The sequence below is a fragment of the Loxodonta africana genome, chromosome 1, assembly GCF_030014295.1.
Source record: "Loxodonta africana isolate mLoxAfr1 chromosome 1, mLoxAfr1.hap2, whole genome shotgun sequence".
Lineage (NCBI taxonomy): Eukaryota > Metazoa > Chordata > Mammalia > Proboscidea > Elephantidae > Loxodonta > Loxodonta africana.
The window spans coordinates 97,258,225-97,273,900 of NC_087342.1; the positions used below are offsets into that span (position 1 = coordinate 97,258,225).

The 15,676-nt window shown below is 41.5% G+C and overlaps 1 pseudogene; it reads right to left on the minus strand.

The window, feature by feature from the left end:
• Positions 1-752: 752 nt before the first annotated feature.
• On the minus strand, positions 753-15,379 carry LOC135231326 (HLA class II histocompatibility antigen, DRB1 beta chain-like; annotated as a pseudogene).
• Between the last annotated feature and the right edge of the window lie 297 nt (positions 15,380-15,676).

Genomic DNA, 15,676 nt, shown 5'->3' on the forward strand with positions numbered 1-15,676 from the left:
CCATCTGGATCGAAGTCAGCACATATTCTTGATTTTTAAAAATATATATATTTGCAAACTGGCATTATAAAGGAATTTTCTCAATTTGAGAAAAGATATCTACCCTACTGTATGCATCAGACTCAATGGTTAAATGTTTAAAACTTTTTCCTTGATATCTAGAGTAGTGGAAGTTGTAGGCAATGAAAAATGGAAAGAAAAATAAATAAATATTATATGGGTTGCAACCAAACCAAACCAAACCCACTGCCGTCGAGAAGATTTACTGTGACACCTATTGAAATCAACAATAAAAATCAATTCCACATGAATTGAAAATAGGTATTATTATTTAACATTAAAGCAAATTACAGCTTGAATTTCCTTTTGAGAGGTGATTTTATTAGTAGTTATAATTGCTTTATGAGATGTAGGGCTATACAGATTCTCTATCTTTTGTGTCTCTTTCAGTTTTGATAAATTATGAGGGAGAGATTCAAAAAGGGTGCAAAATATTTGCCATTCATCTCATGGAGTCCAAAAAACCCTCACTGAATCAGTTGCCATGGAGTCAGTTCCAACTCATGTTGACCCCGTGCACTGCAGAACAGCATTGCCCCACAGGGTTGGTTTTCTTTGCTGTAACCTTGAGGAAGTAGATTGGCTGGTTGGGATCAAATGTCAATCTTTAAGTTAGAAGCTGAGCGCTTGACTACTGTGCCACCAGAGCTTGTATGGAATGTTGTGGAAATTATGCCACAGAATTTCTGAGCTAGTTCTTTGCAGCTTTTACTTTCCTCCTGGAAAACATGCTCCTGTAAGCCCTGAGCCATCAGCTAAGAAGCCTGTCTTCCCTGCTGATGAGACCACAGAGGCCACGGTAGAGGCCTGGAACTGCAATGTACACGGAGAGTGTGTCAGTGTCCCAGTTCAGCCTCCAAGGATCCCAGCCCCACCTGCTACCTTTGTGCAACCACGTGAGAGACAGTGAGAATCACCCAGCTGAGCTTAATCAACTCCCAGAGCTGGGAGAAATCATGCAATGGCTGTAGTTTTAAACCACTAAGCTTTTGGGTTATTTGTTACAAAGAAGTACAAAATGAAACATTGTATTATTCAAGGAATTTCATCTAAGATGTGAAATCTACTGACGCAAAAATGTAATATCATCTTAGTATCTTTATAATGTCAGTAGGATCTGTAGAAATTTTTTTTTTTATTCCAGATGTTGATAAATTTGTAATATGATTTTTTTTTTCCTTTTCCTTTTAAGTCTTGCAAGTGGTTTATCAAATAAACAAACTAAAAGAAACTTCTGGTTCTGCTGATTTCCTTTATTATACCTCTCTGTTCAATTTTATTAGTTTCCTTACTTACTTCTATTACTTCCTTTCTTCTACTTGTTTTTAGTTAAATCCACTCTTTTCCGAGATTAAGCTTAGCTTTCTGATTTTTATAGATTTCTTCTTTTATACTATAAGCATTTAAGCCATAAATTTCCCTGGAAGAACTGCTTCAGTTATTCCCCACAAACTTTGAAAAAACTGAATATTCCCTTATTTTAAAATATTTTCTAATTTCCCTTTTGATTTCTTCTTCGGTACACTATGGGTTATTTACAAGTGTGTTGCTTCACTTACAAAAGTTTAAGTATATTCTTAGTCTTATTGATTTGTAATTGAATAAGTTTGTGGCCAGAACATGTATTCTGTAGGAATTCAATCCTGTGAAATGTATTGACACTTGTTTTATGGCCTCACATAGGGTTTATCTCATGAGAATTCATTGTGCAATTAGCAGTTATAAATATATTCCGTAGTCAACATACATGTCAAGGAGTGGCATTGCTGGGTCATGGGAGAACATCATGATAAACTGAGAAAATATGCAAGTTCTCAAGGATTTCCTTTGCGTGGATCCACATCAACACCGATGGAAGCTGCAGTCTAGAAAACAAATAAAGTATTGCATTTGGAAAATCTATTGCAAAAGACCTCTTTAAAGTGTTAAAATGCAAAGATGTCACTCTGAATATTAAGGTGCGCCTGACCAAGCCAAGGTATCTTCAATCACCTCATGTGCATGTGAAAGCTGGACATTAAATAAGGAATACAGAAGAAGAGTTGACCCTTTTGAATTACGGCCTTGGCAAAGCATATTGAATATACCACTAACTACCAGAAGAACCAACAAAGCTGTCTTGGAAAAAGTACAGACAGAATGTTCCTTAGAAGTGAGGACGGTAAGACTTCATCTCACTTAATTGGACATGTTGTCAGGGGGGCCAATTCCCGGAGAAGGGCATCATACTTAGTAGAGAGTCAATAAAAAGAAGAAGATGCTCAACAAGACAGATTGAAAGTGCCCTAGTGTTTGCAGCAATGGGCTCAGAAATAGCACCAATAGGGAGGATGGTGCAGGACCAGACAATGTTTTGATCTGTTATACATAAGGTCACTATGAGTCAGAAGCAACTCCATGTCGCTAACAAAACAACATGACAGATGTACAAGTTTTTACGAATTTGACAAACTGTTTTCCTAAGGGGTTGTAACATCATACATTTCGACCAGCAATGCAACAGGGTTTAGAAAGGTTTAGATATACAAATGATGATAATAGTAATAAAAATAATATTTCTGCTTATTAATTTTGTACTTTCTTTATATTTTGTTGAAAGGAATGAGTTTAGCATGGACTTTTCTAAAACTCTCTAATTATCTTAAGGTAAACCTCAAATCTTTTGGCATCTAATTTCTATTCATCTCTACCTCACTGGTGCATTGAACCAACAATGAATCAATACAAAAATTGTGTTCACTACAATCAATGTATAATATGTTTTAACATATTATAGACTTGGTCACTCCTCATCGTGCTTCTTTTTCATAAAATTCCCTTGGAAAATATAGTTTTCCCTACAAAATTACGTATCAGCACATTCAGTTCTAAAAATAAAACAAAGAAGCGATACTCTTGTTTGCTTGTTTTAAACTTGTAATTGGGGTTATGGCTGGTGTTCCATACTCGATATGTTCACCAAAAAAAAAAAAAGATTCAAAACATGAATTGATGCTGCCTGGCAAGAATATATAGGCCTTCATGTAGAAATGAAATAAAAATACTGGCAAACTAAGAGTTCCAGACACCACAGTTTCTCATGTTGGTTCTCTCCCGTCTGTAGCCCATGGTAGAAAGGGACCTGTGTATTTATCTTTGATGATGCAAAGGTGAAGGAGACAACCATGATCTGGGTGCATTAAAGGGTCTTCTCCTAGCACACTGAAATGTTCCTTACAGGACACAGAAAACCCAAGAAATAGCAGGCAAGGAAATCTTCTGGATCTACATTATGTCCAAAATTCAGAAATACAAGTGAAACCAATTACTGTATTACAATGCAATCCTCATTTTCTCTCTTATTTCTATTTCTTTTTCTTAAAGCTATAGGCAAAAGATGATTTTCACTCCATGTTTATTTGAGAAAACTTTTATGAAGCAATGTGAGCAATGAGTTCAGATACATGGGGAGGAGTAAGGATGAATAAAAAGGAAACTGGGGAAAAAGGAGCACAAGGTGCTCTAAGCAACATCCGGTACCTACAGGCCAAGGCCAGGGGCTGAGGAAACTCATCAATGACAACATTTTCTATAGGGTCAGTGAACCAGGAGTGAGCCAGATCCTGAAGAAGCATTCTCTTCGTGGAAGAATAAGAGTGAAGCTCAAATCTTTTCGTGCTGTGAAGAAGCTGGGAGAGAAGGTTCTTCCTTGAGTGTCACCATCTTCACCTCAGCTCAGGAATCCTGAAGAAGACAGAGAACAGTGTGGTTTCCAAACCTAACTCTATGAACAAATGCTTTTTCCCCTCTCTCAGACCCTCAGGTTATAGCAATGTAGTCAGAAGAAAGAAAAAAATGCCTTAAGTCTCCCTGACCCAATGCTACTCTAGAGCACAGGGCTTTTAAGCAGAAAGAAGAATCTCAGTACAAACTGCCTGATCAGAAGTCTGAATTCAGTTTTTCCTGATATTTCTGTCTCTTGTCTTATCTCCTCTACTATAATTCTGGGAGAACCAAATCTCATTGTAAAAGGCAATGAAAGTGTATTACCTGTTGGTTGAAGTCCAGAGCGTGCTGGGGAAGAGAGAAGAAGATGTATGTTTATAAGGTATAGAGGCACATCTGTCCCCACACACCACATCCTCAGTTCTAGGTCTCCCACCTGAGATTTCTCTAACACCACACCCCATATCACATAACGGCAGAAAAGAGGGCCGAGTCTGAGCGCCTGCAATCTGTGAAGCTTCTGCCACACAAATCCAGTATCATTTTATTTAGCTTCAGTAGTTCCTCTTTCATCTCCCCCAGGATCCTGACCCAAGGTCTCCATGCACAGTAGCCTTTCTTTTATCTGCCACAGGTTATGACCCCTGTGCTTTGACAAAAGAACCATGGGCTCTTGATTTCTGAATGCCCCAAAATTTGGGATTGACAGGAAAACAAAAGCATTATACAAGATCATTGCTATATAGAAAAATAAGTTGAACAAAGCCCTATTTCCTCCTCAGTGGAGTCCATGGGGAACCCCAGCTCCCACCAGCTTCCTTACCCTTCTGGTTCCTGAAGTGGATGAACAGCCCTGCCCCAAGGAAGAGCAGAACCAAGCCCCCGATTCCACTCAGCATCTTGCTCTGTGTAGATCCCGATTGTGCCCCCAAGAGAAGAAGCCAGCTTTAGTCATTTTTACCCCAAATCCAACTTCTCTAATTGAGATTCTGAGATTCAGAGCTTTGAGAATGGGGGAAGAAGTCTGTTCTGCAAAATAGAATAACTGGTCACTTGAGGACGACAAAGTTTTCACAATCTCACTGAGGAGATACAAGGTTGAGGCACTGAAATTAAGTATCACAACCCTGACATGAGGATTGACCACACAGCTGATGTGTGAGGAGCCTGGGACTCAATGAGGTTCAGTAGCTTGCCTAGAGTGACAGGGCTACTAAAAGGCAGAGCTGAGATTGCATTCCCCTCAGGTCAGGAAGGGCCCTGCATTGTAGAGGACGCTTCTCTCCTCAGATCACAATGACCATCTATACAACTCAGAGCAACAGCACAGGAAGCAGAAGCCCAGCCGAGGAAGCAGGGGCCTGGTACCCACGGCCAAGAGTGTGACTGTGTCCTGAGATATCATGAGAAGTTTCACACAGGGACAATTTCATTACTGCCTGCTAGGCATAATTACCTCCCCAGGGGGTGTAGGTATTTGTGGAAAGGCTCACAGAGCTGCTACCCTCAGTGACCTGTGCTGAAGGAGAGGAGAACATGGAAAAAACGAAAACATGGTGTGAGAAGAGGGGAAACCCTACACGCAAGGATAAACAAAGCCCCCTTCTTGAAGAGTAAGAAACTAATGAGGTCAGAGAGCTTCTCACTCCATTCCACTGTGACAGGGCTCGTCAGGCTTGGGTGCTCCACTTGGCAGGAGTAAACCTCTCCACTCTGAGGAATGGTTTCAAGCATCACCAGGATCTGGAAGGTCCAGTCTCCATTCTGGATCAGGCCTGTGGAGACAACCCCAGCCTCCTCTTCCTGGCCATTCCGGAACTATCTGACTTCAATGTGGCCTGGATAGAAACCATTCACAGAGCAGACCAGGAGGTTGTGGTGCTGCAGGGGCTGAGTCTTTGCCAGGTACACAGTCACCACAGGCTCAACTAGGAGAGAAAAGGCAGAAGGAATATGTGAGGAAGTCATAGTAAATCTTCTTTGCTGTCTTTTTGTCTCTCTTCAAACCTAGTCTGACATATTTTTTTTTTTTTTTAATTGCTGTCTAGTGGATTTTGACTCATAGCAACCCTACTGGGTTTCCCAGGAGCGGCTGGTGGACTCGAAGTGTCAATCTTTTGGTTAGCAGCTGAGCTCTTAACCACTATGCCACCAAGGCTCCCAAGTCTTGCTCAGGTCTCCCTCAAGTTGGCCATGTGGCCATACGAGTCAGTATGTCAGGGGCCTTGAAATTAAACCATTAGATTTGAGAGACATTGGTAACATTGTGGGTTTTTAGATAATTGAAACATTTATTCACTGTAATAATCTTCGTAAAGCATATAGTGTTTAATGAAAAGCGTGGCTTTAAGTGCCAAGGTGGCTGGGTTCAAATCCAGGTTCTGCCTCTCACTGGATGTCCCTGGGAGGCTTTTTTAATTCCTTGGTGCCTCAACTTTCTCACCTGTAGTGAGGAATAATAATATTAACTTATCTCCTAGTGTTATGTGAGAATTGATGCAATTAAAATACATAAAACAGTGACTGGACTTAGTATTCTATATATGTTTGTTGCTTATTATCCTTGTTTACTCTGAGAGAAAAGGTAATTTAAAGTAATGTGGAGAGATTGGGGAACAGCAGTGGGATAGGTGGGGAGATAAGAGCATGAAGTCCTAGAATGCTGTCTGGATGCTCTCACACCTTCAAAGCCACAGAAATGGTTCTACCACTGGGAGGCAAGAATAGACAGAGGTGATTCTCTAACTGTGCGAGTTGAGTCTCAAGGAAAGCAGGGGGGTCTGGTGGGATAAAGTCATAAGGGAAGTCATTCATTCCAAAAAGTTCTAATATGTAATGTCTCTCCTTTTTGAAAACAAATATATCTAGTATTGGAATTGTTACCCTTTTACAACTGTCTCTCTTCCCAAACTGACTTTTGAGGTCAGGGCAGGGTCTGGGGCTCATTAATATATGTGCTTAAGGCTTTGGACAATCTCGGAGACTAGCAGATCCTCAGTAAATACAATTATTTTTTAAAAAGAAGGAGAAACTTGGGAGACAACTTTTTCACTATACCACAAAGTGGTAGATTTAAGATTGATAGTAAATCATTACCAACAATTTTGCAAAGCATTTCATTTAATCAAAATGTTTAAATTCTTAACATTGAAAATAACAGAGTCAAAGTATAAATCAGAAAGTGAAGAAAATGCAGAATCAAATAGCAGCAATACGTTAGTAATCTTACTTCCTAGAGAACCCGTTTCTCTGAAAAAAAGCTAGAACCCTAGAGATAATAGTCAATAAATAATTCTTAGAGTAGGAATTAAAATGGAGCGATAAATATATGAAAAACATTTAAGAGCCTCAGAAATAAAGAAATAGAAATTAAAAATAAACAGAGAATATTTTGACTGAATATTCAGCAACATTAAAAAAAAAAAAAAAAAAAAGACCTAAGGAAGGCGACTATGGGGTAAATCGTGTTACAACCATACAAAACAATAATATGAAGCTAGGTGAATAATACTATTATAAAAATTGCAACATCAGTATGTTACTACAAAATTATACTTGAAAAAAGCTAGTTTCAGAATTATTTCAACTATGTAAAAATATATATGTTAAAAAAACCTGCAAAAATAGCAAGAAATTTAGACCTAAAAGAAGCCTCAGAAAGTCAGAGGTGGCTCAGAATTTCCTTCTCCTCCATCCTCCAAAAGATAAATAAATAAACTACTCTGGCACTTTTTCCTCAATGAAAATACTTAGGCAAACAAACAACACACACTTTTTATTTCAGGGATTCATGGCTGAGAAGATCCTGCGTTAAGGACAGCCTGGGAGGAGCCCCACATTATCCCAGATGTTGACTCTCCCATCTCCCCTCCCCCTCAGCTGTCCCCACAGTGGCCCCAGGACAACCTGAGGGGCCCCCTCCTGCACCCACACCCCACACACCACATTCTGCCTCCCTGTGCCGCGACACCCCAGCCTGCACCACACACACAAACACACACACAGTCTCCCCCCGCCCAGCGCTCACCTCTCCGCTGCACCGTGAAGCTCTCACCAACCCCGCAGTTGTGTCTGCAGTAAGTGTCCACGTAGGCCCGTCTCTCCTCCAGGAGCTCCTTCTGGCTGTTATAGTGCTCAGCACTCCGCCGCCCCAGCTCCGTCACCGCCACGTGCTCCCCCACGTCGCTGTCCTAGCACACGAGCTCCTCCCGGTTGTAGATGTATCTCTGGAAAAGCCTCACCCGCTCTGTCCCGTTGGTGAAGTGACACTCAGCCTTACCGTGCCACAGGAAACGTGCTGTGGGGACAGGAAACATCCGGTCACCGGCAGCCTCTCGGGAAGAAACTGACTGCGAAGCCACCAGTCAGGGGCCCTGGCGCGAGGTGGCCGCACTAAAGACCCCTGAGGGGCTCCACCCGCAACACCAAGCCACCGGCCTGTGCGGCTTCATCTTTCACCCGCCTGATCCTGACTGAGGCCGCGCAGGGCGGAGGGCGCCTGCCTGGTCCCAGGTCCTGTGATCCTCTCCTGCTTAGACACTGGGCGGGAGACCTCCAGGTCGGAGCCAGATGAGGATTTGCCCCCATCCCTGCCGTCTACGGAAACCCTGGTGGCTAGTGGTTAACAGCCAGGCTACTAACCAGAAGGTCGGCAGTTCAAATCCACCAGGTGCTCCTTGGAAACCTTACCAGGCAGTGCTACTCTGTCTGATAGGGTCCCTATGCGTCGGGATCCACTGGACCGCAACGGGTTTGATTTTTGGTTTTGGGTCTACACCACCCATTCCTGAAGCCGCCCATCCTCTCACCTCCCACGGTTCTTCACCTGTTTCCCTGAACACTTGCCACCTCCTCCATTCTGTAGACACTTCTGTAGTCCTGACCTGGGCCCCCTGTGCTGCCCCCTGGGAATCCAAGGAAGGGAAAATCAGCCTTCTCTCCTCCACTCAGGGAGCTGAAATTGTAGTGAAAGTGCCACATAAAAACCAAACACACAAGACATTATACAGGAGTGAGAACTGTCAGAAAAGGAAAAGTGTGGCCTTCTGTACAGAGGATGATGGTGTCATCTAAACTGCCTTAGGGTGCCAGAGAATGAAGGACGCTCTGAAAAGTGACATTTAACATGATGTTAGGGATTCAATTGTGTCCCCTCCAAATATGTGTCATAAATCCTAATGAGATTTCTTTGTTATGTTAATGACCCTGTATGACTGTAGGCTGTGACTTTAAGTCAATCTCTTTTGAGATATAAAAAGAGCAGATTGAACAACAAGCAGACATGGGGGAAGACAAATGCCAAACCACATTTAGCTCTCCCAGGAAGAGAAATTCAAAGACACAAGAACTTCCCTCCAGGGCCAACAGAGAGAGAAACCCTTCCCCAAGAGTCAGCACCCAGATTTCAGATGTCTAGTCCCCTAAACGGAAACCCTGGTGGCACAGTGGTCAAGAGCTATGGCTGCCAACCAAAAGATGGGTAGCTTGAATCCACCAGGTGCTCCTCGGAAACCCTATGGGGAAGTTCTACTCTGTCCTACAGGGTCACTATGTCGGAATCCACTGGATAGCAACAGGTTTGGTTTTTTGGTAGTCTCCTAAACTGTGAGAAAATAGATTTCTGTTTGTTAAAGCCACCCACTTGTGGTATGTCTGTTATACCAGCACTAGATAACTAAGGCAGATGCCATGAAATACTAAGCTGATGTGAGCTAGGGGAAGAGTGGGGCATGTGTGCAGTTTGGGCTAAAAGGGAGGCACATTGCTGTTAAAGGTAATAAAAAAAATGCCATGTCAAAACCTCAAAAGACCCAATGAACTTCTTCAAGAAACCAGAAGAAAAGACCTCACTGAAGCACAGAGAGTGAAGGGAAAGGGACAGAAAAGATCCGGTTGGAGAAATCACATGGAGCCAGGTACTTAAAGCCTTGTAGGTGATGTTAGGATTTGGGATTTATATCGAATGCAATAGTAACTGAGAAACTATCATTTTGAGCAGATTAATACCATGATCTAATACAGGTAAGCTATCCTTTGTCTACATTTCAAAATCCAAAAATTTCTGAAAATGAAAAGTAAAAAACATTTTTTAGCTTTGGTGCCAAAACTCATTTGGCAAATCTGACCTGATGAGATAAGGGGTGAGATGTGTGTCAGAGCTCTGATGTACCATACATGCTTCTGTACATTCTTCAGGGTTTTGTTTCTAAGTTTAATTGACTATGAACTGGTAAACGTCAAAAAAAAAAAAAATTAAAGAATAACCTCATAGTTTAAAATGATAAAAATAAAAGGTCACGTCAGATGTTAAAGTATAGAATAAAGAATCACTGCAGGCCTTTGAGGCATAGAGTTAAAAACACTTGTGCCAGTCACCCCCATGGATGACTTAACAACATAAAGGCAAGCTGTTGAAAGTTAGCAGAGATGCTGATGACCAAGAACTCAGGAAATATTGAAAAGCATTGCATAAGGCAGAAAAAAAGTGAAAATCTTGAACTTGCATTGATTGAATAAATGCAACTACAAAGTGGTAAATTTTCTAATGTTTTGGCAGGGAAACAAGCTAAAATAAACCACGAAAAAGTGAGTTGGGAGGTGTGTGTATGTCTAACCTATGAACCTAGAACTTTCCGAAGCAGCACAGTGTGAGCCAGTGTGTGTAACTCTATTGACATTTTGGACTGAATAATTCCTCGTTGTGGAGGGCTCTCCTACGCATTGTGGATGTTCAGCAGCATCCCTGGTCTCACCCACTGGATACCAATAGCATCTTCTGTTGTGACAAAGAAAATTCCTCCAGACATTGCCAAGTGCCCCCTGAGGGACAAATTGTCCCAGGGTGAGAATCACTGGTGAAAACCATCTGAAAAGTTTGTGCTGAAAAAGTCCATGTTCATTATGAAGTAGATGAAAATTACATGGAAAATTGTGCCAAATTACATCTGATGAAAACCTTAGTGGAAAACAAATTTATTTTGCTGGAAAAAAATTTGTTTTACTGGGACTGGATTCTTAAAGAAACAGGGAACTCCTGATGTCTAAGGAGAGAGTAGAAAAAGCTCCAATGGATTCTCACAGCAGGTGTGCTAACACTCATGTTCTCCCCAAACACAGTGAGCAGGGCTCAGTGTCCCTGAATTGTCCACGCAGAGACTGTGAGATGGGTGCATGTTTGTGGTGCATATTTTCACCACAGTGAAAACAAAGGGGGGCAATCAATGGAAACAGCCAAAATCCGGGATGTCTGAAAGGAGTAAGTATTATACTTGTGCTTTAATTTTCAAAAAGGAAAACATGGAGAACCAGAGACCTGATTTCTGTCTGGTTTATTAATCACTTTCTAGCAGCGGCTTAAGTTCAGTATACAAAAAAAACAAAAAAACAAAACCTGCTGCCATCGAGTCGATTGAAATGGGAGAAAACTATAAAATTGTATTGTCTGTGTACAACTGCCCCACACACACTCCTTCCTGAACTTTGTGTGAAAAGTAAACTTTATGGCTTTTAATTTCTCCCAGTGGCACATCTGTATTGAAGCCTGTGTCCGAGGACTCTTTTGTCCCACGGAGAAAGCTGCTGCCGTTGAGTCAATTACAACTTATAGCGACTCTATGGGACAGTGTGGAACTCCCCCATAGGGTTTCCAAGGCTGTAATCTTTATGGAAGGAGCCCTAGTTGCACAATAGTTGCTGCTAATCAAAAGGCTGGCATTTTGAACCCTCCAGTCTCCATGGGAGAAAATACATGGCTATCTTTTCCCATAAAGATTTCAGCCTAGGAAGCACTTTGGGGCAGTTCTATGTGTCATATACGGTCGCTATGAATCTGAATTGACTCAGCAGCACACAACAACAACAATTATGGAAGTAGATTGCCACACCTATCTCCTGCAGGGCAGTTGGTGGGTTTGAACTGCCGGCCTTTAGGCTAGCAGCCCAGAGCTATAAACAGTTTTTAAACTCTGTATTGCCGCAGTTTACAGATGTCAAGGAATCCAAAACTTTCTGGAAACAGTCAATTGCTGGTGCTTGTTAAGATGCTAAAATTAAGAAATCAACCCTTACAAATGTTTGACACAGACTTTGAGCTCTCTTGACTTTGCAAATGAGCTAGCTGATGATGGTTTGAAAAACTGTCACGTCACTAAGGAGAAGAAAATGATATCAAACTTCAATATATGATGGAAGTTCATCAGGGAAAAGTTTTAATAAGTCAAAGGAAGCTGACATCAAAATTACTGAGCACTGACAATGTGGCCCCTGCTGGGCATTCCTGGGGCGACAGGAGCATGGCAGTGGTGACATGGAGAGCTCAGGTGGAAAGGTCCCCAAAGGTGACATGGTGAGAACAGGGGATCAGTTAATTAACAGCCTTGAACAGGTGCATTCCCTACAGAGCCTGAGAGTGTCGCAGCTTCCTCAGTGAGGGAGACGCTGCTGACACAGAGCTGCAATGGTGCTGCAAGGAGCTTTAAAATGACAGTCTAGTGGGTGCTGCTTCTGCCTTTGTGAATTTCATTCCTGGAAAAAATGAATCGTCCAACCCAACTTGATGATGAGGAGAGTAATGACCCTGATTTACCTATCACTCTGAGATCCTCAAGTAAGAGGATGTAGTAAGTGTGGATATGTATTAGCTTAATATTTAGCTTAATGCAAGTCATATGTAAGTTGGAAGCATTACTCAATATTTTCTCTAAGAAAAACATATTGGAATATTTATTCTATATTTACCTATTTCATTTGCTATTTCTTATTATGAAGATTGTCTCCAATACTACATAGTGCTATTCTTCCATAAGCCTGAGTATTCAGAGGTTTGGGTGTAGAAATATTGATGTGTTTAGTTGTAGGTTCCTTCTCTTTATTCCAGTGAAGATGTTTGTAATCAATTGGGAAAGTTAATTTTTAAAATCCAAAATTCTAGTTTCCACAGGACATCTGGCTCCAAGAACTTCAGAAATGAAATTCTACATCTGTATATATTTTCAGACATCACTGACAACACAGTAGAAAGTGAAGTAGATTTGGACAAAGGCAAGAGTGGAAGAAAAGAGACGAGCTTGGAGGCTTCTAGAATAATCCAGGCACGAGATGACACTGGACTGAACAATGGCAGTAGACGGGTACCTAGAGGTGGTGGGCAGACATGAGAGTTATTTTGGATGTCACATTCATGGATATGTGGATGGAAAGAAAAATCATAGCCTGCACTGAATTAAGAGTACAGTGCATCAGGAAGTATTTCCAATGCTTTACATACATCGCCTCTATTAATCCTCAGAACAACTCCATGAAGGGGATATTATTTCCCTCATTTTACAATTGAAGCAACAAAACCCCTGAGGGGCTAAATGACTTGCCCATAGTCAAATATTTGATGGCAGGTGAAGCAAGGATTAAAAAAAAAAAAAAAAAAAGCAAGGATTACAACTCCGGAAATCTGGCTCCAGCGTCCTAGCACTTCACCAGGACATGATTCTAACTTCCTGCGAGTCCTCAATTACATGTTCTGCCACAGCTTCTGTGCCTCTGTCCTTAGTAAAGATTGACAGTGACCTCATTATTCCAAATTCAATACATGGTTCTCAATCATCATTTCAATTTCTCAGCAAATTTCAACACTGGCCACCACATCTTCTAAATTTACCAAACTTTTGAAATACTTAGACTTTTTCACCTCCTCTTTTTCATCCCAGGTTCTCATAACCATAATGTAGTCAGTACACAGGCGTCACACAGGAACTCTGCTAATTTCACTCTACACACCCATATCTGAATTTTCAACCCCTCCATTTATACCTCTTGTACTCAGTAACTGTAAAATGTTACTATGCTTTATGCTGACAGAGACCAGATTTGTTTTGCTCTTCATCCTGTCCTCTTCACCTAGGGGCAATGATCTGTGTATTTTAGGTCACTAATAATAAATGTTTGTTGTGAGAATTATTATTTTGTGCCTAACCAGTCAACATTGCATACAAAGATACTCTAGTACTTCCTTGCTATTGGCCAAACATCTCTGGTTCTCAGTTCCTCCCAATTTCTCTTCAAACCAAAAAAAACCAAACCCAGCGCTGTTGAATGACGACGAACTTCTCTTTAGGCCCTTTTATTCTTGTATTTTAAGTCCGGCTGACTCTCTGATCCCAGTCCTTTCTTGAGGCCACCTGCTCAAAAGATTCATCTTTAATCCTGAGTTCACTTCTTAACCCCCACTCTCTCTTCAAACACTTCAGTCTCCAACCTAAATATACCACTGGATCTGCCAATGTCAAGTCCACCAAACCCAGTGCTCACTTCTCTGTCATGTTCTCACCTCAGCCACTTCTTAGTGGTATCCACCAGAGCTGACCACTCCCCCCTTCTTGTAACCAATTTCCTTTCCTTGGCTTCTGTGCATCATCACATTCTCTTAGTTTTCCTCCAACAAACACCACTGGTTCTCCTTCTCAGTGTCCCTGGCTGACTCATTCTTCTTAGGTCAACTTTTAATGTGAAGATGGCTCTGTGTTTGGCCTTGAAACCTCTTCTTGTTTTCTATCTATATTGTATCTCCCTATGTGACCTCCTCCATTTTCTTGCATTTAATACAATCTATGTATCGATGACACCACCTTGTATATCTCTAGCCCTGGACTCTCCCTAAGTTCAAGACTCATATTTAACTGACCTCTTGATAATTTCTCATCAATGTCAAAATGGCATAACAAACCTCACTTAAACAAAACATTTATTTATAGCCTCCCACTTCAAATCATTTCCTCTCTTGATGTTCCCTGACTCAATAAAGGACACCAACATCCACCTAGCTATTCAAGACAAAATCCTTAGAGATAAATTTGATTTTCTGCTTTTCCTGACTATTTACATTTTATTCACCCATAAGTCATCCCAAATATATCCTAAAATTGTCAATGTTTCTGTCTTTCTCACTAGAGCACTAAATGAAGGCATAAGCATGACTTCTCTGTAGAACTCTAAAATGTTCCTTAACTGTTTACTTGCCTCCATTTGTGAACCCTACAATCCATTCTACATATAGTAGCTAAAACATATATATATTTCTTACCATGACTGTCAGGGCCTTAAATAATTTGACTCGTGACTCCTTCTCCAACCTTATCGAACGCCACTCACCACCTTGCTCACTGTGCTCAGTCACTGTAGCCTTCTTTCTCACCTTTAAACACAGCAAACATCCTGCCTCATCTAGACCTTTCCCCTCTAGTCCCCTCTCCCTGGAGCACTTGTCCCTTAGATCTTCACATGGCTGCCTTCTTCTCATCATTCATGTCTCAGCCTGATGTGACTTTCTCAGGAAGAATTCCCTATTCACTTGTTGTAGAAAGAATTTGGGATCCATATGATAGAGATAGAAAATCACTGAAGAAAATGTCACAATTCTTTTTAAGAACTTGACTTCACATAGCCTGGACACAGTGACAAAATTAACTCCCTACTCAGCCGACCCCATAATAGCTACCAGCCAACGTGTTCACTTACATCGGGTGTCCCTGGACAAAGCCAGAGGAGGACTCAGCATCATCAGTATCAGAGTCAGATTTGCCACCCAGGTTCCCCTGGGGAACCACAAGCACACCATGCTGGAGAACACGAGAGCACATGGTAACAGAGGAACAGGCAAGTCCCCTCAATGAGACCTGTGACCCTCCTCCACTCACATCCCAAAGAACTCATTGTATTGCCTCTGGATTGCGTAGCCTCGGCAATGACAACCAATCAGCATTCGAGAGAAATAGCATCATCAGTTGCTGTTCAGCTACTTAGTATGAAGGTCCTCTTCTGAAGCTTGGACTTTCCTTCATTCAGAGGGTTTTTTCAAGTTAGTACTTTAAAGATTCGATCCAACTACATCTAAAGCCTTTTAACTGACCCCTGTTGTGAG